Below are 22,677 nucleotides of genomic sequence, written 5' to 3'. Positions count from 1 at the left end.
CTCAAGTATTCCTCCACCCATTTGTTCACACTTTCTGACTGTCCATCCGGTCTCAGGGTGGTAAGCAGTGCTAGGTGTGAGGAGAGTACCCACTGTTGTGAATAACTCCTGCCAAAAGCGACCCATAAATTTTGCATCTCTGTCACTGACAATTTCTTGAGGGAAGCCATAATGCTTAAAAACATGCTCAATAAATTGCCAAGCAACTTGTGATGCTGAATACGGGTCTTAGTGGGTATGAAGTGAGCTTGTTTTGTCATTCTATCCACCACCACATAAATGTTATTGCATCCCCTCTCTGTAGAAGGCAACCTTGTGATGTGAGTCCATTTGCCTTCTGGAATAGGTAATGGCTGTAAAAAACTGGCAGGTAGCTGGCTCTCCACCTTTATTATGTTGGCAAGGCAAGCATTCAGTGACATATTGAACCACATGCCATTCCAGATGAAGCTCTGTTTGACCTTTTCATATGTCTTAGTGATACCCACATGTCCGCCATACAAGATGAGTGCATTTCGCACAAAACCAGCAATCTATACTTGGGAGTCCGGCACAAGATAAATTCTGTCTTTGCAGTACAACAGCCCATTATGCAGCTTAAATTCAGCATGCCCTTGGCTTGAAGGCTCTTGTAACTCCAAAAATATGGGAGCTGCCTTTGATGAATTCTGCATATATTCTTCCTGGATCCCTTGAATCCACTCCTGATAGATGGTTGAAATGGTAGATAAACTACAAGCCCACATTCTAGACAAGGCATCGGCAACCACATTCTTTCCCCTTCGTGTACTCAATATTTAAGTCATAGGACTGGACTGCAGCCAACCACCTCTTCCGCTTCATGGACAAATTGCGCTGCGTAAGAAAGTACTTGAGTGTCCTATGATCCGTCTTAACTTTAATCTTTCCACCGTACAGGTAGTGGTGCCATTTCTTGAAAGCATGTAGGATAGCGAAGATTTCCTTATCATAAACATGATAGTTCAATTTCTTGGCCTCAAATTTTCTGCTCTAGAAAGCTACAACTCCATGCTCGTCTCAGAATAGCCCCCAGGCCTTTGCCACTTGCATTTGTCTCTACAATGAAGGGCCGTGAAAAATCCGGGCATACAAGTACAGATGCATTACTCAAGGTGTCTTTGAGGTCCTCAACATTGAGTTGTGCTTCTTGTGACCACTTGAAAGCATCCTTTTTCAACAAGTCAGTGAGAGGGGTTGCCCTCTTGGCAAAATGTTCAATAAAAAGAAGCAAGACCCAAAAAGCCTTTGAGTTGGGTGGGATTCTGTTGCCGTGGCCACTCCCGTATGCATTTGACCTTGGCTAGATCCACCCGAAGTCCATCCTTGCTCACAATATGACCAAGATACTCAACATCTTCTACCATGAAAGTGCACTTGCTGGCTTTAGCATAAAGCTGATGCAACCTTAGAAGTTCCAGCATTTGCTTGACATGACTGGTGTGTTCCTGCTTATCCTTGCTGTAAATGAGGATGTCATAAAAAAATACCAGCACACATTTGTGAAGAAGGGGCTGCAAAATCTTGTTCATGAGTGTCTGGAAAGTAGCCGGTGCATTGGTCAATCCAAAAGGCATCACTTTGAACTCATATAAACCTCTCTTTGTGCGAAAGGCTGTCTTGTGCTCATCTCCTTGTTTCAGTCTGATTTGGTGGTAGCCTGACCTCAAATCAATCTTAGTGAAAAATTGAGCACCCTTGAATTCATCCAACTGGTCATCTATCCTGGGGATCCGGAAACCTGTTCTTGATAGTGACCTTATTCAAGTCTTTGTAGTCAATGCACATGCGTCAATGCACATGCGGTAGGAGCTGTCTTACTTCTTTACCAAGAGTACTGGGGATGCAAAAGGAGAAGTGCTACGTGAGAAAAAATTCTTCTCTAGCAATTCTTGCATTTGTCTTGCCACTTCTTCCCGTTCTACCTTAGAAAGACGATAGGGGGCCTTATTAATTGGCTTGCTACCCGGCTCCAAGACTATGGCATGATCAAATCTCTCCTTGGGGGCAGCTGTGAAGGCATATTAGCGAGTGACAAAGCATTTAGGTCCATGCTGATTTTGCCGAATGATTTCAACCAATCATAACCTAGGACAGCATCTATTGGGCCCATATCCAATGCCAAGAGATCACCTGCAAATTCATAATCATGAGAGAACTTGATTTGTGTATCTTGGCAAACAGATCTGTTGATCACATGCTGTCCATTTTCCACCTCTACTCTCAGCCCATGATCTATTTCAGTAGCAACCAGTCCCATCTTTTGTAAAGTTTTGCAATTAATAAAATTGTGAGTGCTACCGTTGTCCACCAACACGTGAACAATCCTGCCATTAATCATCCCTTTCAATCTGATAGTTTCAGCACTTTTGGCACCCATCAAGGCATGAAAAGAGATAGCAAAAACCATTTGCTGTGCATCCCAATAGATCTCCTCCTCATCCACAGGAGCATTACTACTAGCATCCTCGCGTGCATGAAAAGGTATAGCAACCTGATGCTCCACAAGAAAAGATGTAGGCCTACGACCTCGCATGCCACAAGTGGGTTGAATGTCAAGTGATTGCATATCATGAATATCATGATCAGTAGCTGAAACCAGCCTCAACAACGTAAAGGGTGGTAGGATCCACTTAATTACAGCATACACAGTAAATTGACAAGTAAATATGCACCACGGAACAAATCACAGGGGAGCTAGAGTGCTCCTACTCAGAAACAAGGACACTGATTGGCCCCAAACGTCGGCGCCCCTTGCGGTATTTATTTAACATTCATTTGAAGCCAAGCGGCTGATTACAAAGGTCTCTGGGAAGGTGCACCATAGGCAAACCAATGCCCGCAGACTCCCCATCCAGCCCACCCTGTAATTCCCTGCTCACCTTCAAACGGTGAACGGCATCCAATCACTAGACAATCCTGTATCCTCAGCCAACCAAAGCATGCAACAGAGACCCCAATAGCATTCGCTGTCAGTGCCACACCTGCAATTGCACAACCAAGTGCCCAACCAGCCAGACAGGGCTGAACAACTGCAAGACAAAGCCTTCAACAGCCAAACTTTGGTGCAATCAATGGACAAAGCACTTCCTAATGGGTTGCCTCAATCTATAGCCTCTCCGGCCACTGCCCAACAGCATAAATCAACCTTTCTTCGCGAGGAAAGAAACCCAAACGCGATAACTAGCCAGCAACCAATTAGGGAACGACAAAAGCAGGCAAAGACAAGTCTTCTTCTACCCAGTATACATAGAAGAAAGGTCACTCGGGCTGGAAAACCCTAGATCATGCAGAGAAAAGCTCATTCTGCCCTGGCATAGCCCCAAGAGCAGCTTAGAAGCGAACACCCACGCCTGGAAAGTTACCAAAATCAGCAGCAACCGGAAGACTCCAGAAATCAAATCTCAAGTTTCCCTGCAAACCTTGGACAGCCAAAATCTTTTGTGGTAGCCTGGAAACACCTGGAAACAATCGCAATTTCCTGTAGCAGCCTGGAAACACCTGGAAACAGCTCCAGAACAGGGTGCAGTCACTTGGCATAGTCCGGAGGACCTGGAAGTGAAATCGCAATCTGCAGAGGACATCGCAATCTGTAACAGGCTCTTGGATCAGGTGCGATTTCCTCGGGCAAGCCTTGGATGCATTGGAACTGGCCCTGGCTGATGGCGATTTTCCCTGCCAGGCTTTGGAAGCTCCTGGCAGATGACGATTTTGCTCTAGCAGTTCCTTGCAGTCTCTGGCAGCTCACAACTGATGATTTGGCTCCTCTGGAACTGATTTTGGTCATTTGAATCCAAAAGAAGGGCTATGTGCTCTTTTTGGAGTCTTGTGCTAAAATTAGCAATTTTTAATTGCACCACTCTTTTGGCCCCCTGTTGCACACTTTGGCCCTAGGAATTATTTGCCTAGTAACTGGGCGTACATTCACTATTTCCAAGGGCCCACTAGGGAATTTTAATTCCCCAAGTCCCACCCCATGGCCGGACCCTCACACCCCAGAGGCTAAAGGGTCATGCGCGATTTATGGGAGTTGCAAATCAAAAGTCCCATAATTTCACGTCCTCGTGACAGTAGCACCACCCGGATCAAAAAGAAAATCCGTTCCCTTCATGGCTCCAGTGTCAGGAGCCTCATCCGAATCATGTGTTCTTCCCATCTCATCATGAGAGGCATCCAAGGACTCTGTGGCATCAACTAAATCCTCATCATCAGAGAGTTACAATGATCATGGTAAGCTTGGCTGAGCCAGTGTTTCGCATCTTACACACATCCCGATGCTCAAGGGTCCATTTCGCACCACAAGTTTGCTTCTTCCTGCTATCCATTATGGCCCTGGTATATTGCTAAATTGCTGATTTTTCATTTCCAGCAGTAGGCTTGGTTCCTGGCTTGGCATCTGATGGCCTGTATGGCTTAGCATAGGGCATCTTACTTCCTGAAATAGTAGGAAACCGTGGAAAAGGTGCTGCTGCAGAGTTCCCATCATTCCAGCCAGTCACCTTAGGCTTCTTGGTAGCCTCATTTGCATTCCCGTATGCGCTGCCCGCTGCCATCTTATACTTGCTGACATATTTGGGCTCAAACACCTCTACCAGTTGGGCTCCACGCTCAATTGTTTGAGGGTTATGTGCCCTCACATCCGCAGCCAAAGAAGGATGCAACCCTTGGATAAAACGCAGCAGCTTTTCCTTCTCGGAAATGTCCTGCATAAACAAGGATAGTCTCTAGAGTGATGCAAAGAATCCTGGACCGTTCCAGTCTGCTGCAGAAATGCATAAAACTCAGCCAGATATTGCTCCAGTATGAGCGGGGATAAAAATGTGGTGATCGTCAACTCTTTGAACTCCCTCCATGTGGCTGGCCTCATCTTACTTTGGCTAGAAGCAGAAATAATCTTCCAGCTTCGTAAGCCACTCCTAGGTGTGCGAGTGTCCCCTTTGAACTTATGCACTGTGAGTTTGTCCTTGACATCCTTGGCTGCATAATTTCTGTTTGCTTAACCTCCAGAGGTGCGGGCATCATCACGCTTAGGTTCACATAATCGGAGAAAGACATCTCAAGTTGGATGGCCTCAGGTAGGGCCTTATATGAACGCAAGGAATTTAACAGCATCTCATCAAAAGTGGCCTGCTGCCCACCACTAACCCCCTGCTGCATAGTAGCTTCTCCCATCTGATGCACTGGCTGCGTCTGGCTGCATGTGCTCACTGGCGTAGCGATAGATGCATGAACCCCTGGCTGGGTCTCTCTGCCAAATGCATCTCTTTGAAATGATGGCATGCCAAAGGGCTAAGAAGAGGACTAACCTCTCTCCTAGGGGTGTGGGCTGCCATATAAACCAAAACCAGCTCCAGGCATACTTGTTGGAGCAGTGAAAAGAGCACTAACCGGATGCATACCAACGGGTCGGCTCAAAAGAGATGGCTCAACCTGCATAGATGCAGAAAATTGTGAGCCAAAAGATGGCCTGACATCCTGCAAGAAGGTGCTCTGCAGCACAGAAAATGCATCATATAAGTCCAAATAATCCCCATGTTGGGTACATGCAACGGTTAGAAGATTGATGCTCGTAGGCTGGGTGGGCATCTGCCATAAAACCCCTGTGTGGAGTAGAAAAAACATCCTGACGGTCTGAGTGGTCCCCTTGCTAGGATGCGGGCTAGCCTGGTCAATCTGCTGCTCGAGCTGCTGTCCCATCTAGGCAAGAGCTGTATCTTGCATAGCTATGGCCGTGGTAAGCTGCTGGCTGAACTCCCGTCCCATTTGGCGGAAAGCACCTTGGAGCATAGAAGCAAGGGTACCCAAAATTGTGTATGCGCTTCTCGAGATGCATGAGAGAGACGCTGAGTTGTAGGGATCTCTGTACCACCAGTGGATGCATCCACTGTGGAAGGCAATTGCTCATGCTGAGCAACCTCATCACTATCATGCAATGTATCCTGAGGGGCATGCTTGGGTGCCATGGTGGCTGTCCGAGAGAGAGAGAAGCTCGATGTGCAGGCAAGGAAATGAAATGGACTCATAGAAGTAGACAACAAAACCCTGCTGTAATCAGCACTTGATGTAGCGTGTAGAACCACGAAAAAGGCCGAAGGAGAAGCTCAAGAGGAAGATCAATGAAGAGGCGTCAAAATGGAGCTGAAATGACTCCAAATAGGCTGTGAAAGGCCCCCTACAAGAGGCAAAAAATTGGACTTTCTTCCCCTTTTTTCTCTCTTTTTTTTGGGGGGGGGAGGCGGGGGTCCGAAGTCACCTAGCACAGATATGACAGCACTACCCTAAAACTATTAGGACTGCTAGGACTTAGGGCCAACCTAACCCTAGTTAACACTAACCTAACCTAGCCCCAAACTAACTCCACCTAACCAGACCTAACCAACCTAACCCCGGCTAACCTGCAGACCTTAGCAATTGCTAAGGTTCTGCAGCGACAAAAGGCGGTGGCGTGGCAAGGGCACTGGCGACGGGGAAATAGAGACCTACACAGAGGCAAGCGGCGCTTGGAACCATGGCGGAGTGGGAGGCAAATTCAACGGAACTGACATGGTGGATCGACGCGGGACTGACAGGACAGGGCAGATGGAACTGGAAGGAAAGGTTGTTCGACCTGGTCGGGTACGGTTCGGTCAATGGGACTGGAAGGCAAGGCAGTCGGTTCATCGGATGCCCACCTTCAGCTCCCCATTTTTACCCCGGAGGAAAATCAACGCATCACCAGCCACTAGCCTCTTCTGGCTGACGACACGCTCCACTTCATTTGCGCTGGACTTGGCATTGGACAGCAGTGCATTGCAGCCCGCCATCCTCATGGGATGGAAAATCTAGTGGATTGTCAAGTCTAACTGACTCAATCAGTAATCAATTGAAAATTCTCCTGGAATACAAACAAGGGAAAGAGGGCGGTGAATCGGGCCATTTGGGCTCCATCGGTGTGGCTAGAAGAGATAGAGGGTGAGGAGAAAACCTCGAGACTGGATGCAGGGAAGAGTAGATAGGATTAGATGTCACATCAAAAGTGTACAATAGGGGGTGGATGGGGACTTATATACAGTCCCTCCACATTTTCCACCTAAAAGGCCTTTAAATGGCCTCTAAATTGGCCCTTTTTCCCCTTTCCAGACAAGGACAGATTAGAGAAAAGACCGAAAGGGAGAGAGAATGAGTGGGAGAAGGAAGGAGAAAGAGAGAGGAAGAGGTGGGAAGGAAGGAGAGAGAGAGAGAGAGAGAGGGGGGGGGGGGGGGGGGGGAGAGGAGATTTTTGAGGGGCAGAGAGTGTAGGCAGCAAGCAGGAGGAAGGAGGAAGAGTAGATAGGATTAAATGTCACATCAAAAGTACATTGCAGTGAGGGGAAGGTGATAATCCTAACCTCCCACTAAGTTAATCAGCTTTTGGCCTTCATTGCAACCATCCCCGCTCAATATAAAATTTATCCTCAAAATTGCAAGTGATGGTTAAACTCCAAAACTCCCTGCTGTAGAATAAACGTACTCCAACGTGCAAGCCACCTGGGTCAAAAGGAAAAGTCGGATTGTTCTTTGCCCTTCTTTGCCCTAGATGTTGTGGCACCTCCTGAGTGATATAAGCATTGTTCCCACCTAGCATTCTCATCATCAAGACACTCCATAATTACATAGCCATTACTTGTCTCCATGGAGTATACTCTGCACACCTCTGTATGCCTTGCTGCCCCTTTTGCCTACATTGGGAGCATTCATTGCTTTTCCATATATCCACTGCATCTTTGGCTATGTTGTCTTGCCCAAATGCAATAAAGTGAAAATCATCTTCATTATAAATGCTATATTCAGGTTCAAACAGTTTAAAAAATACTCAACATTCCAGGGATCTTCAGTCCTCACGTGAGGTCTTTGAAAGTTGCCCATGTGTAGGGCTTCCAAGATGAAATCCTCATCTTCAGCTAGGTGTGGGCATTGTGCATGCTATCATAAAGAATCTTGCCCTTATCATCCATTGGATATAATCTTGAGAGCCATTCTTCCCGCTTATTAGGATTCTTGGTTTCTCCTCGAATCGGTGGTCCATCAAAATACCTATCAAGTGTCTACCACACGCTTGTCCAACCAGGCCCCTGTCATAATGTAAGAAAGACATGTTATCCCTGACCACAAATGGTAGGCCCACATAGGCATTTGACCAGGCAACATTAACGTCACGCTCAACCCGCAAACTCATGTCTGTATTGGGCATATGGCGTCCTTCCACATAAATTTGTCTAGGTTGCATTTGCTATCCAGGTTGCATTTGAGGTGGTCTAGACTCTACGTAGAGACTCCTAATCTGATTGAGATCGAGGCCAACTCCTTTCATAGGCATTGTGCTGAAATAGAGCTGAGAAATAAGTGCTGGAGGGACAGGTTCTCCCAAAAGCATGCACATGAGGTTGTGATCCACCAAATGGCGTAGTGATGCCTCTACCCCTTGCCTATAACTCATATCACCATTGGAAGTGTCACTAGTGGGAGTCTCTGGCTGAAGTTCTCCATGGTCAAGATCATATTGGGCTGTGCACTAATAAGCTTTCCAAAGATGGAAGAATCTGGCTAGTTGTGTAATATATATTATGCTTATTGCCCGCCTTGCATCTTGTGTGGGATTGCAGTAGAATCCCCATGCATTAGTGTACCTTGGTGCTCTACCAAACAGGATGTAGCATTATCGTGCCCTATAAGATCACCCTCCTTGGAAAGAAGCTGATTGCCCTTGTCCTTCACAATCCTCAACGTCTGTTGTGGTAAGTTTTCCTTGGTCTCCTGCAATAGCAATTCTATTTGCATCTTTTCCATCAAGTTGCATATCTGCATTACCTTGTTGTTCTTCAGTAATGTACTGTTGGAGACAGTAACCATTTAGACCAATGTGGTTGTGCAACAGCTGCTCGCCCATCATTTTTTTAAGTGTCATAGCAGCCATCTTTCTTTTGGTGTCCATTGTCTTCATAATTTTGGCTGTTATTTCCAGGTTGTACCATTTACTAGTAGCTTTTCTCATTCGCATTGGTCATGAACATGTAAGAATGAGCTGTAGGGCTCTGCCTTCTGGTGAAACCTGCATGAATGGCCTGGTTTCCAGTTCCACCATTAAGCTCATTCTCAGATGAATGCATCTCTTTTGTGTGCCTCATGAGCATGGCATGTAAGCTGAGCTCTCAAATTCGATTGCCCTTTGATGTAGGCTTGTCTTTGAGAACCTTGTGGAAGCCTAGGAGACTCTTTGGGTGGATTATTTGAATAGGCATTCGTCCCAAACCCATCAACATTGGTCAATGCATTGTGCTTTTCCATGCTAATGGTGACAAGATTTTGATTAGTGTTAGTGGTCAGAATCTCATGTTGTCCGTGGAAATCAGCCACTGCCAAGGGATAGGTTGTCTCTCCCCTCGACATAGGCAAATGCCATAGGCCCTCCATAGGAGTTGCCCACACAGAGGGAACCTGGTGGCTGGTAAAAGTAGTGGCATCACCCTTGCTAACAAGAGACGACCTAGCATCTTTCCTAAGTCCCCCTAAAATTGGGGCCATTGTCCGGCTTGTTATACATTGAAGTAGTATCCATCCCAGACTCCCACAAGGTTATCAAAGACAAGCCTACATCAAAGGGCAATCGGATTTGAGATGCTCAGCTACATGCCATGCTCATGAGGCACACAAAAGGGATGAATTCATAGAGCTTAATGGTGGAAATGGAAACCAGGCCATTCATGCAGCTTTTAGGGATAATACTAGATGGCAAAGCCGTGCAGTTGATTCTCACATGTTCATGACCATTTCGAAATACAAATGATGCAAGTTCATGGTACAACCTGGAAATGACAGCCAAAATTATAAAGACAATGGACACCAAAAGAAAGATGGCTGCTATGGCACTTAAGAAAATGATAGCGTGCAGCCCTTGCACAACCACATTGTATTGAATAAAGGTGTAGGTGGTTGGTGTGTGTGGTTGAGAAGGGATGGATCAAAGTTAGGCACAGGGGAGCAAAGTTGGTAGGATTATTGCAAAGGCTGACGATGGCTACCAATGCGGCCAAGCTAGGCATGGAAGCAGGAGGTAGGCACTAGAGAAGAAGGTGGTACATCAAGGGATCTTTGAGAGCAGCACCGACATGGATTTCACGCATGGCGGTTGTTGCTAGGCATGGGAGGCGCTGCAAAAATCAAGGGCATAGAAGATGCTAGCCATCAGTGAGGGTCTAGGAATTTGGGTGGGAGCGAAAACTCTAGGAATTTGGGTCAGGAGGAATTCTAGAAATTTAGCCGTCACAAGAAAAACACAGATTTTTGAGGCGATTCCGTGGAATCAAGGTGGAATGAGGGGTTTTGCTTGATTCGGGGGTTCCATTTGGGATGTAGCACTTCACAAAGAGCTGCATGGTGCAACACAAACCACATGGGACATATGGCACTAGAAATCACGATGAAAAATGGAATGGTACATGCAAAAAGAGAGAAGGGAGGATGACTGAGAAGGAAATCAAGACGCATCCTCTGAAGGCTTCAGAGCACAAGGCACTATGCTCTGAAGGCACACAATGAACCTCCACGCGAGACCTCTTGATGCAAATATTAAAAAATGAACTCTCTCTTCTTAAATATTCAACCAGACAACCAGTGACAAAAATCTAGGAGGACAAGAAGTTTAATGCTTCAAAACACAATATCTTGAGCTCAAATCGAGGTAAAAAGAAAAAGTATAGCTCTCTCCCTAGGTTACAGGATGGGCATAAGAATTGCTGCAAAAGATGCAAGCGCAAGCAACCAAGGACTATGATACTACATTGAGAAAGTAGAGGAGAGAGGAGTTCACACGATATGTAACTATACACCAAATATATTATGAACATGATGAATGATATATACATCTTTATTCCTTAGGGTTAGGGTTATGGATTGTCCCTGTGCCCTTACAGTCCTCTCTAGAATATTATTCTTAACAAAAAGTCTCCATTGCACCCAAATTGTTGTGCTCAACATCTCTTGACCATAAGTGATAGCTATGATTACTTAAGATTGGTGTGACCTTGCTAGCAATATCTGATTTAGACCCATTAGTTAGTCGATTGAACTTACAAAACCATACTTCCCATTGTTCAAAAGGTTGTGAATTTTAATGAAAGTGTAACCATTGAATTCAATTTGGCTATGCCACTAACGTGCATCTCAAGATTTGACATTCTCAGTTTGTGTATTTATAGTTGTAAAAGGAAGATAGCAAAATCTTTAAGTTAGTACAATTGGTTCCCATTTCACTATATCAAACACATGACACCAAGTCTATAGAGTCTCAACAACATCGCTTCCATATTTGCACATTTGCGAGGAAATTTCTTGCAAGCACAATGTTGCAATCATATATCAAGTGTGAATACTAACAACAACATGATAGTACAATGATAAGAAGGCATTGATTTATGGTGGGCCTATACAAAGAAAGACAATAGGTGGGCCGTCCAATGGAAAAGAGGACCATCAAGTTGTGAATCGCTTTTGCCAAGATAGTTCCCTCTGTGTGTGTGTGTGCACGCACGAGTGCGCGCATGCACGCAAGTGTGCTTGATTGGATATGTGCATGTGTGTGTGCATGTGTGTCTACATGTGCATGTGTTTGTGCTTGTGCCTATGCGTGTGCCTGTGCTTTTACATGAGTGAGTGCATGCATGCACTTGCGCATGCACGGGGGGTGTGTGTGTGTGTGAGAGAGAGAGAGAGAGAGAGAGAGAGAGAGAGAGATGTAATTTCTCATTCCCCTATCTCTCTTACACTCCAAATTGGTTAAAATCTACTCAACACAAAAGAATGACCTTGGAAGAAGAGTTTTATTGCATGAAGAATGAGCAACTACAATTGAATAGGCCTGAAAGACAAACTAGGACCCTACTGAGAGGATAACCTCAATACAAATGAGTAGAATGTCAACACTAATAAATGAGCAATTGCAACACAATTCCTTGAACTCAAATGGTATCCTACAATTGACCTCTAGTAGACCAAGGATGGTCAAACCTTTATATATATATATATATATATATATAAAGGTTCCGATTGTACAAATTTAGAAAATTTATTGTTCTAAAGTCAAAAAATGTACACATAAAATAAAAGAGAAAACGAAAGAGAAGAAAAAAGTGGTAACACATTCTTGAAAACCAAAAGAAAGACATGCTTAGCAAGCAAAGCAACACTTATGTCGTCATCTTACCATGAATAGTTGTCCTTGACTATTGCTAGGGAGTACGGATGACTAAGTGTTAATTTTAAAGTAAACATTATTAGAAAAAAGTGCATTTGCCAAGTCACACCCATGAAGATCTTTTTCTCTATCTAAGCTTAATGTCATGTATGGCAAGTTAGTGGTTAGATTTTCTAGTAGGTTGTCTCCATTAGACCAAGTTTTAATCACCTTCCTAGTTTAGTGGCAGATTGAAGGGGGAAGCTCTCAATGTGAGGAAAATCTTCTCCATTAGCCAAGTCCTCTAGTAGGTATACCCTACATGACTTGCTCTAAACTTGTTGGCTAGGTTGGGTTAGGTTGATTTATCATGGGCTCCATGTGGCAAGGCCTCCCATTGGGACCTACCTTGTTGTCTTGTGTACATGAGGTTAAAAACCCTAGAAGGTCCAATTCTAGCCTAATGCATGTACTACAATGCCGTATTCTATAATTTATTATTTTATTGCACAATTTAGGCTCCAATGGTATCACAACCTAAGGTATGCGTCAAGAACTCAATGCATACTAATGAACTAGGTGCATGCTATGCAAAGTCAATCAAATGGAGTACTTAGGTACTCAAATGGTCCCTTGGTGATGAGACCCATAGTGCACATGGATTTGTCAACATTTGCAAAAGTTCAAAGAGACCTATGAGACAACATCAAATAATGCTCATACCCCCCATGTATGGGAACTAGAGGTGTCTAGTACACTTGTATGTTTTGACCTTAGATATGGAGGAAACATAATGCATAGCGGCCACTATAAAAAACATATTTCCAATTCCCAGGATGGATGATCTGTTGGATGAACTAAAGGGTGCTTAGTTCTTCACAAAGATAGATTTGAGATCAGGCTAGCATTAGATCAGAGTGAAAGGGGTGATGATCTAAAATATCTCTTATGCATAGAAAGGGGTTTGTATGACTTCAAGGTGATGCCATTTGGGTTGACTAATGCACCATCCACATTTTAGGTGCTTATGAACAACATTGCAACCACTTCTCTTTTGATATGTGGGAGTTTTCTTTGATGACACCCTCATTTATAGAAAAAGCAAACAAGAGCACGTTGATCATGTCAAACAAGTGCTACAAATTTTGAGGCTACAGCAACTCCATGCAAAAGCTAGCAAATGTACTTTTATGGTGGCATAGGTTGAATACTTGGGGCACATTGTGAGCAAAGATGGGACTTAAGTGGACTCATAAAGGTGAAATGCGTGAGGAAATGGCCGCAGCCACTAAATTCTACCCACCTAAGACGTTCTTAGGGTCTTGCCTCTTTCTACAGATGATGTATATGGAAATTATCCAAGAGGTCAGCTCCTCTTATTGACTTGTTGAAGAAGGATGCATTTTCGTGATGAAAGACATGCCGCTTAATTTCGAAGGGCTAAAATTTGCATTGACTCATGCCCTTGGGTTGGTTTACCCTAATTTACTTTGTTTGAGACTTATAATATAGACAGTTAGTGTTGAGGGAAATGCATTCTTCCAGTATGGCAAGACATACAAGTGTCACGAAGGCATATGAGAGGATCAGGTAGAGTTTATTTTGGGAAGGTTTGTGGAGGTGTGTAGCCAAACATGTTGCTAAATGTTTGCCATGCTAGCAAAATAAAGTGGATTGCAAACTACCATCTGGTTTGTTGTCTCCATTACCCATTCCAAAGGGCAAATTGACACACATAGTGATGCGTTTCATCACGAGATAGCCTTCTACAGATAGAGCATGGGACAATATCTATGTAGTGGTAACAAAAGAAGCCCATTTCATATCCATAAAACCTAGTATTTAGTATCACAGGTTTCTGTTAGTCTGTTGATTAGGTGTTCAAGCATCCAAATTCCCTCAAAAAATTGTTAGTGATAGAGATGTATTATGGGTCATTTCTTAGAGGAATTATTTACAGCACCAACTGGTACATTCGTTACCCCTAGCACTGCATGCGAACTTGAGACTAATGTTCAATCTGAAAAGCATAAAGAAATGGGTAGAGGAATACTTGAGGCACTTTTCTAATGACACCCAAAGGTCATGGGATAAGTGGCTTGCACTTGCTGATCTTTTTCACAATAGCACCAAGCATTTCTCTATTGGAATGAGCCAATTTGAGATAATGTATAAGTGTGTAAACTGGAAATGCCTTCTTAAATTGAAGACATGTTTATGAAAAATCAGCAAAAGCACAAGATGACTTGGAGAGGATGGAGGCTCTTCGACAATTGGCTAAAAAGAGTAAGCACGATGCCCAAGCCAAATAGAATAAAATACAGATAAGCATCAGAGATAGCTGGTTTTCAAGATTATGTGCATTTACGTCTCTACAAAAATCCTTATGCTCGTTGAAGGGTAATACCAACACAATGTTTGTTCATCGATATTATGGCCCTTATAGGATCATCTGTAAGATTGGGCCCTTATAGGATCATCTATAAAATTGGGGAAATGGTGTATCAACCAAAGCTATTGCACACATCCAAGATCACAATGTGTTTCATGTGTGTTTGTTGAAACCACAGGTGGGCCAGCATGTGCACATCCTTCTAGAGTTTCCACATATGGATGAGGATGGTCATATCCTCTATGTCCTTGAGCACAGTGTGGGTTTCAAAGATAGAGTACTTTGCCAAGAAGGTATACATTGAGTATCTCATCAGATGGAAAGGATTGCTAGAGCATGAACAAGTGTTAGAAGTGTGAACCAACGTGAGCCCCCACATGATGAAGACAAGGGTCAAGGCACTATGGAAGGGAAGCATACTTGGATAAAATAATTGCACACTCTGTGGAGTAGGTTTGGAGGACTGACTACACCTAGGACTAGAGCGGAAACATCTATTATAACACGTGGCAATTTTGTGGGGTATAGGGCTGGAGAAACAACAATACAATTGAATTAGGGCCTATGTATAGGCCTGATAGTAGGCACCTACAAAGGTAGGCCTATTTATAGGCCTGATAGTAGGCAAGATTGGCCTGTCGACAACCCCGGCTAGCTGCTAGGGATTGTCCAAAACAAGGGTAACAACCAAGGTGGTGGCCTATACATCCACCAATGAATATCTTCCATTGAGAATGTGTAGAATATGCCTGCAGGCCAAGCCTTGCAAAAACGTTCCCGTTGCTCAACGGTTTCGCTTGATTCTGAGACGCTGTGCTCCCAACTGGCTCGCAAAGTGAAGATGATGTCCTGCCAAATGGCTACTAGTTTAGTCGCCATTGGAACCTGTTGCCCTCCCATCACTTGACAGCAAAATGGGAGACCCAAATGTTCCAGGCAGTGATGCTAGCCACTGTCTCCCAAACACTATCCTCCGATAAAGGCTATGGGCGAGCGTGAAATAGTGATGCTGCCTCGAGAAACTCAATTCTAGAGGCTACTCACCATGAGTCTTGTATGCTGGTGAGACCTCTATGAGCCACGCCACCATCCCCCACGTGAAATCTCTCTACATCCTTTGTGTCCTGGCCACAATCTGGAAAGCTGTTGTCCAAATGCTTTGTGCCACCAGACAGCCCCATAAGCAGTGTGGGATTTTCTCCAACATCCCCTTCATGCAGCAAGCACATCTGCCATCCACCTTCATATGCTCCAGCTAGGGACCGATAGGGAGACCCCCATGAGCTACCATCTAGAAGAAGTATGATATCTTCCGTGGTCTCATGCAGGACCATACAATGTCTCTGGGAACCTCCTCCTCGAGCCAATGTCGCTCCCTTGAGGGAGTCCATGATGTTGCCTCTAGCTGAATGCATCTGTCGATGTTGGTCATGTACAAAAACAAAGGCATCTCCTTTATCCTATCTAAGTGTCGCTGTCGCATTGGCCAGGATCCCCTGGGTCCCACTGGATATCTCTAAGAGGCTTGCCCTCCCATAACCACAGACACCAAACCACTTCCTCTAGACTTGATAGGATCGTGGATCAATATGCCTAAATAGCCAAAAACCACGATCCTCTGCCACTCTAAATCCTCCAATGGTGTCAGATCCTCCGACTCCCTCTTTGACTCACCCTGTAGGATCTTGCTAGGTCCCACCGTTTAAAACCTGGGACGAATGAATCACAGATGCTCTCTAAAGAATTGGACCCTAAGCGGCACCCTTGTCCGTCGGGAGAACTAGCCGTCCTAGCAGTGTGGTGTCCATGGGTTGCGCGGCCTCACACATGACTCAAGGATCGTTGAATCATTCTCTACCACTCGATATATGCTCCTTGCATGTGAAAGAGTGCTTGTGCCTTGGCCTTTGGATCCCAAGGGAGCTCTCTCCAAGCCCCAAAGGATCTTGTTGGGCCACTATCCCATTGTGCACCCAATATTGATCCTTTGTCCTAGCATCCATTTATTTGTATCTCTGACCTCCGAGTGCCAAAGAAGTAGCTATCTCTGGAACTCTTCCCTGTAGGAAGGGCTAGCCCGAATGAGTCCCCCTGAGACCTTGTGCCATACCCTGATTAGGCTTCTCATGAATGGGGAGCCCCTCCCTGTGAGCGGTGCCTCTGAGAAGATCCACCTGTAAGATTGCTACTAATGGCCACCTGTCCAAGGGGTGTTCCTGAGAAGTCCCCTCTGTAGGAGAGCTTCTAGGGCTCTATGCTAGGTGTGAGACTTGGAACCACTAGGTTGCCGAGGAGTGCCCGACTCTGCATCTTCGGGTCTATGATACCCAACCTGATGCGTAATTATGGAAGGATCACCGTGTGCTAGGCCACTCTAGCCATGGTGTTCTATGTGCTATCCGAACCCGCCCTGAGAAAGTTTCGCACCAGTCTTCTAAGTTGTCCCATACAGCTTCGATGGAAACACCAACATGAAATGATGTACTAGGAAATGGCGAGTAAGACAACTAAAGCCATGCCTATGAGGGAGAGCTTGGTCGAGATCCAAAATAGAAGCTTGTAGAGTATACTCTCCAAAGCCAGAGCAATCTGTTGCTTTGCCATGATATCCGGCCCCACCTTGCACCCTAAGTGTCTCGTTGGTTGTCCGCGTGGAATCCACCTAAATCCGAGGGATGCCCTGAGTCAAAAATCTCTTAGACCTCCTCCATACCCTAAAGAAACCTACGGCTTTGGTGCAGTTAATCTGTGCTCCAAAGGCCTCACAATAAATGGCCAGAGCCCCCTTGACCTCGCCCACTGATCCTATGAATAGAGCTGTGTCATCTGCAAACTTCGCATCCACTAGCTCATCCTCCTATCAGATGGGGAGCCACATGCCTGAAAGGCCCGTGGCCTAGGAGCATAGAAAATAACCCATGTCCTTTGCTAGAAAGAGGAAAAGGAAATGCCTTTTCTGTGTGGCCCTCGATAGTCACCTGATTGGAACTCTTGGGATAAAGGGCTGAAACCAAGCTCCTCCTTGTTCCCTCCAGGAAAGACCACTCCACCCTATCATTATCCTTCTCGAAGTCCAAGGGAAGGATAGCAAGAAGCTGAGCCTCCTCCTGGGCCCAATTCAGTGCCTCCTAGAAGGTTGAAATGTTGTCCAGGATATTGCGCTCCTGAACAAAACCGATGTGTATCATGGATGATATCTGGAAGGTGGGGCCTCAATCTTAGACTCAAGACCTTGGCCAAGATCTTGTAAGTGGTGTCTAGAAGGGTAATCAGCCTCCATTGCAGGATGTCTCACATGTCCCCCCCTTTCGGGAGTAAGCAAATCCAACCACAGCTCATTGACTAAGGGAGAGAGCATGTGTCAAAATCCTCCTAGTAGGCCTGCCAGAGTGAAGCGTGGATATGCTCCCAAAAGAAACAAAAGAAAGTCAGAGTTAGACCGTCCTCTCGGGCACTTCTGGGGGGGGAGGGCCTTGATGGCTTCATCTGCTCAAGCTCAGAGAGACCACCATTGGAACCTGCTTCCACACTTCCACTATGGCGACAAGAGACGCCGGAGACTTCTCCTTTGTTTGAACCAATTGGCTGTAGAAATCCATGTCATCTCTAGAATCTCTTGGCGGTCCATGTGTATCTGTGCTTTGCATCCCTCATTCGTTAGAGTTGCATCCCCACTGAGTGGGGCCTAGTGACCTGGAAAAACTATGGAGTCATCCTATCCCCCTACTGCACCCATCTAGTGTGGGAAGAGTGGTACAAGAACTAGGCCCTCCATGCCTCTAGCTCCTGCAAGATCGGCCTCGCAGACTCATATCTCTCACTAAGCCACTACGAGCCTGCGGCTCCTACTCTCTAAGACGCTCTATGGAGGCCAAATCTCTCCTCAAGGCCCTCTCCCTCTCTTGCATCTTAAGCCACCTCCTTAGTGCCTAGGACTGTAACTCTGCACTATTCCTTTGGATTGCCTCTGCTACCCAAGTCCACCTCGGTCAGGGGACCTCCCTCAGACTGCTGCCAAATTACTGAGTGCTCTTTATTCTCTACTTGTTTTATTATCTGTGTGAGTTTTAGTGAGTGCATGCTGTTGTTTCTAAGAGAGATCAACGAGTGATTCGAGTTTATTTTACTCATTAGGGTTTCTATCCAAACAGCCCCCAAATCTCACATGGTATTAGAGCCTCATCAGCAACTCTTGTGATACCCCTTAACCCTAAAGGAAGGAGCCCCTCCCCGTGAAAAAGGGGACCCCATTTCAGGAAGAAGATTTTTTTGTTTAGCATATAAAAGGACGATCTCCCCTCATAAGCCTTTCACATCCTCATCGTGGTTGCTTAACTACTCATCCCAAGTTTGGGGAGAAAGGTACCCTTGACAGAACAAATTATCCCCTTGGGAAGATGAAGATTTAGAGCCACCTTGTGGTAAGGATGATTTGGGAAATCATGAAAAGAGTGGAGGTTATGCTATAGCCTACCACAAGTGTGATTGGGGTTGTGAGACCAACAAATCCAATAACAGTGATGATAGCTTGGGTTATGCATGATGCTGAGGCCTTGGCCATCATCATTGGCACCACTCCAGATTCTGTTCTCTCATATATTCAGCTTGCAAACATAGTCTTTGGTGCATGCACCATCTTCAGACATGTATGAGGTCAAGGATGCTGCAAAGATCCTCGACCTTGAGATAGAGCTTTACAACATGCATACAGACGAGGGGGGCTCGATTCAAGAGAACATCACAAGATGAAGGTGATAAGAGATCAATTCTTCGCAGTTGGTCAAAAAATAAGAACCTTTGAAGAAGCAAAGGGATTCCTAGTGTGGAAGATGAAAGCAAAAATGGATGCTATTGTGAAGAACCACACTTGGGATAGACCCCGGAAGAGGAAGATTATTGGAACCAAGTGGGTTTACCACGCCAAGTACAAATTTGATGGCATTTTGGATAAGTAAAAGGCAAGACTTGTGGTCAAAGGCTATGCATAAGCAGAAGGAGTTAACTATAGAGAGGCATTAAGTCCTACAGACAAGATGACTACCTTTTGCACAATGATAGCTTTGATAGCCCACCATTGGTGGCCAATTTTTCAAATGGACGTGATGTCTAACTTTCTAAATGGTGAGCTTCAAGAAGTGTATGTTGATAAGCCAAAAGGGATCTGACATCCAAGCGATGGAAAGGAGGTATGCAGACTTCGCAGGGCACTCTTTGGACTCAAACATGCCTCGAGGGCATGGTATGAGAGGATAGATGACTACTTCCATCATCCATGAGATAGGACTCCATCTGGTCCTACCTCTATCTCTTTATGAAAGGAGAGATGACCATGATAACAATTCTTTATGTAGATAATTTAAGTATTCATAGGGGGAAGATCCACAAGGTCAAAGGACACTTGGTACAAGAGTTTGAAATGACAGATTTAGGAGTTCATTATTTCCATGGCATAGAAGTTTGGCAAAAGAGTGACAGTTGGTTGATGCAGTGGTTTACGAGAAAGTGGTTGGTAATTTGTTGTATTTAACTTATACTAGGCCTGCCAATGGGATCATGTATCGTTTTGATAGTAGCAAGCTTGGAGCATTTTTGTGATTCAGATTGGGCTATAGATTGGGATACATGGCACTCAACTTCGGGTTACTACTTCATGTGCAAAGAGTGCCATATCTTAGCTAAGCAAGAAGCAACCTACAATTGCATTGTCTTCCACATAGGCAAAATATAGAGCATCTTGTCTAGCGCATGCGAGTCCATTTGGCTCAGATGGATACTAGGGGACATGGGAGTTCTTCAGGAGAGGTGACTATGATCATGTGAGACATCATGAGGGACGAAAAAAGCACATCAAGGCTTAATATCTCTTCATTTTAGAGTGATTCAAGACGGCATCGTGAAACTGCCTCATTGCCCAACAAAGGAAAACATCTCTGATATTTTTACCAAGGCTCTTTCCAAAGAGCAGTTGGAGTCTGGACCATGGCCCAAGTTGATTCATTGAGATGGGGTGGTGGATGTGTCATTGACCCACCTATGAAACCCCCACTCTTTGTATGGAAGGAAAGCGTACGTGATAGAATAGTTGCGCACTCTTTGGAGCATGTTTGAAGGACTAATTGCACCTGGAACTGGAGCTACAAAAACAACGATGCCACGTTGCAATTTTGTGTGGCAAAGGGCTAGAGAAACAACAGTACAATGATATTGTCAAGGCATGTTTATAGGCCTGGCAATAGGTGCCTATAGTACAGACCAAGGTAAGGCAATTACGATTGGTCAAGCAATAGGTGCCTATAGAACAACACGTTCCACAACACAAACTCAGATCTTGTAGATTTCATTTTCCTTCATTCCCTATAAATAGGTGGCTCCCATAGATTATGTACAGAACTTCTCTTCTATAGATCTCGTAAGTGACGGCTGAATTGCTACTTGGCTCATCATTAAGCGATCCCCACAAAGTCCTCTTTACGATAGGCTCTCCTTGAGCCTTGATCTTGGATTGATCTCAAAGGCTACAAGCTTTCCAATTCACATGGATGATCCAACCACAAGCAGTAGTTTGATGTAAGCAATCCCTAGACTACTTCAATGCTTCAAGCGCTAATCTGGTGGTATGATGCTTCAAGCGCTACACCTCCTTCAATTGCTTGCTTCAGTGATGAACCAAAGATTCACACATCGAACAAACAATTAAGCAACACAATGAGAAGTGGATATTTTAAAGCTATTTGACGCAGTTGCTGGCCATATTACAGTAACGCAGTAGAGCAAGCATAGTTGCTTGATAGCTCAAACCTATAGCAAGCCTTTTTATACCGCACTGGGGATTTGATAGGTAAGTCTCTCAAGGCCCTCGCATCTTCAATCAAGAAGCACCAGAGTAAGGCACAACTCATCGCTTGCATGCGGGCTAACGTCGGTATTGTCCATCTTTGGTAGATAATGCTAAGTCTTCTCTTCTAGATTTGGCTACAAGAGGAGTTTGAATAGTGTAAATTTGGATCGAGTACGTATTGTCCGGCTTGGGATGTTGGCACAAACTCAAAAGCATAAGGAAATGGGATCAAAGACAACTGGGGTGGGTGCTCTACAAAAGAAGGCTGAAGTGCAAGGCCTCGGGGCCTTTTAAAGAACCTTGGAAGGGATACAAGAGACTTGACAAAAAGCAGGTGAAGACCTAGGAAGGCCAAGAAGAGACCTAAGCCTTGTGACCTACACCTCGGGTGTATAGAGGGGCTAGGTTAGGATTGACCATAGACCTCGCTGAGGGACAGCAACAAAGAGGTCAGCCAGGTCGGGTCACTTATGGGGCCCAATAAATTGTTTGGCAAACCCAGGCGACAGTAGTAAGGTGAGTGGGCAGACTAGCTTCCACCACTATACAAGGGCCCATTGGGCCTCAATATTCCATCCAATAAAATACCGAGGCCCTGAGGGCACGCAACAGGTGGAGGGAGTCCACCAACACATGTGACAGCAACCGGACTCCAGCTTTGGTACTGTCTTCAGTGACCCCTCATTGCAAGTGAGGGCTACACAGGTTTAAGACCTTACATGTTGTCTTCCTTCCAGGTTTTTTAGTGCTCTCTGGTATATACCTAGATGAATCCAGGAACATTCCCAAACTCATCCTCTAAAAACACAACATAGTGCAGTTTCAATCTCATGATAGTCACTCACAAGGTTGAAAACCGTAAACTCCATCATGCATAGCAGGGACTAGCTACTATGACATCCCCACTGACGTCATCAGCGCCCAACAGTGGGTGTAGACCATAGTATAAAAATATGCTCTCACACATTCAAATCCACAAACCCACACATACTTGAGCATCCATTTATACAAAGTCTTCGTACTGAGTTTCTGTCGGCACTCCGGAGGTGAAGGGCAGACTCAGCCATGATGAAGGCTAGCACTAAAGGAGAAGGCTAATCAAAAGGTAGTCCAAAATCTCTTCATTCAAGCTACATCTGCCTGTGAAGTCTAAACATTTTCATTTTAGTCTCTCCCCAACGAGCATCTAAATCTAAATCTAGCTGATAGAGCAACGCACCATTGAAGATAGAAAGAATTATC

This window comes from Dipteris shenzhenensis, chromosome 24 (assembly GCF_047967505.1).
Source record: "Dipteris shenzhenensis isolate YYH24624 ecotype China chromosome 24, Dip_SZ_1.0, whole genome shotgun sequence".
Lineage (NCBI taxonomy): Eukaryota > Viridiplantae > Streptophyta > Polypodiopsida > Gleicheniales > Dipteridaceae > Dipteris > Dipteris shenzhenensis.
This window is presented reverse-complemented; position numbering follows the sequence as displayed.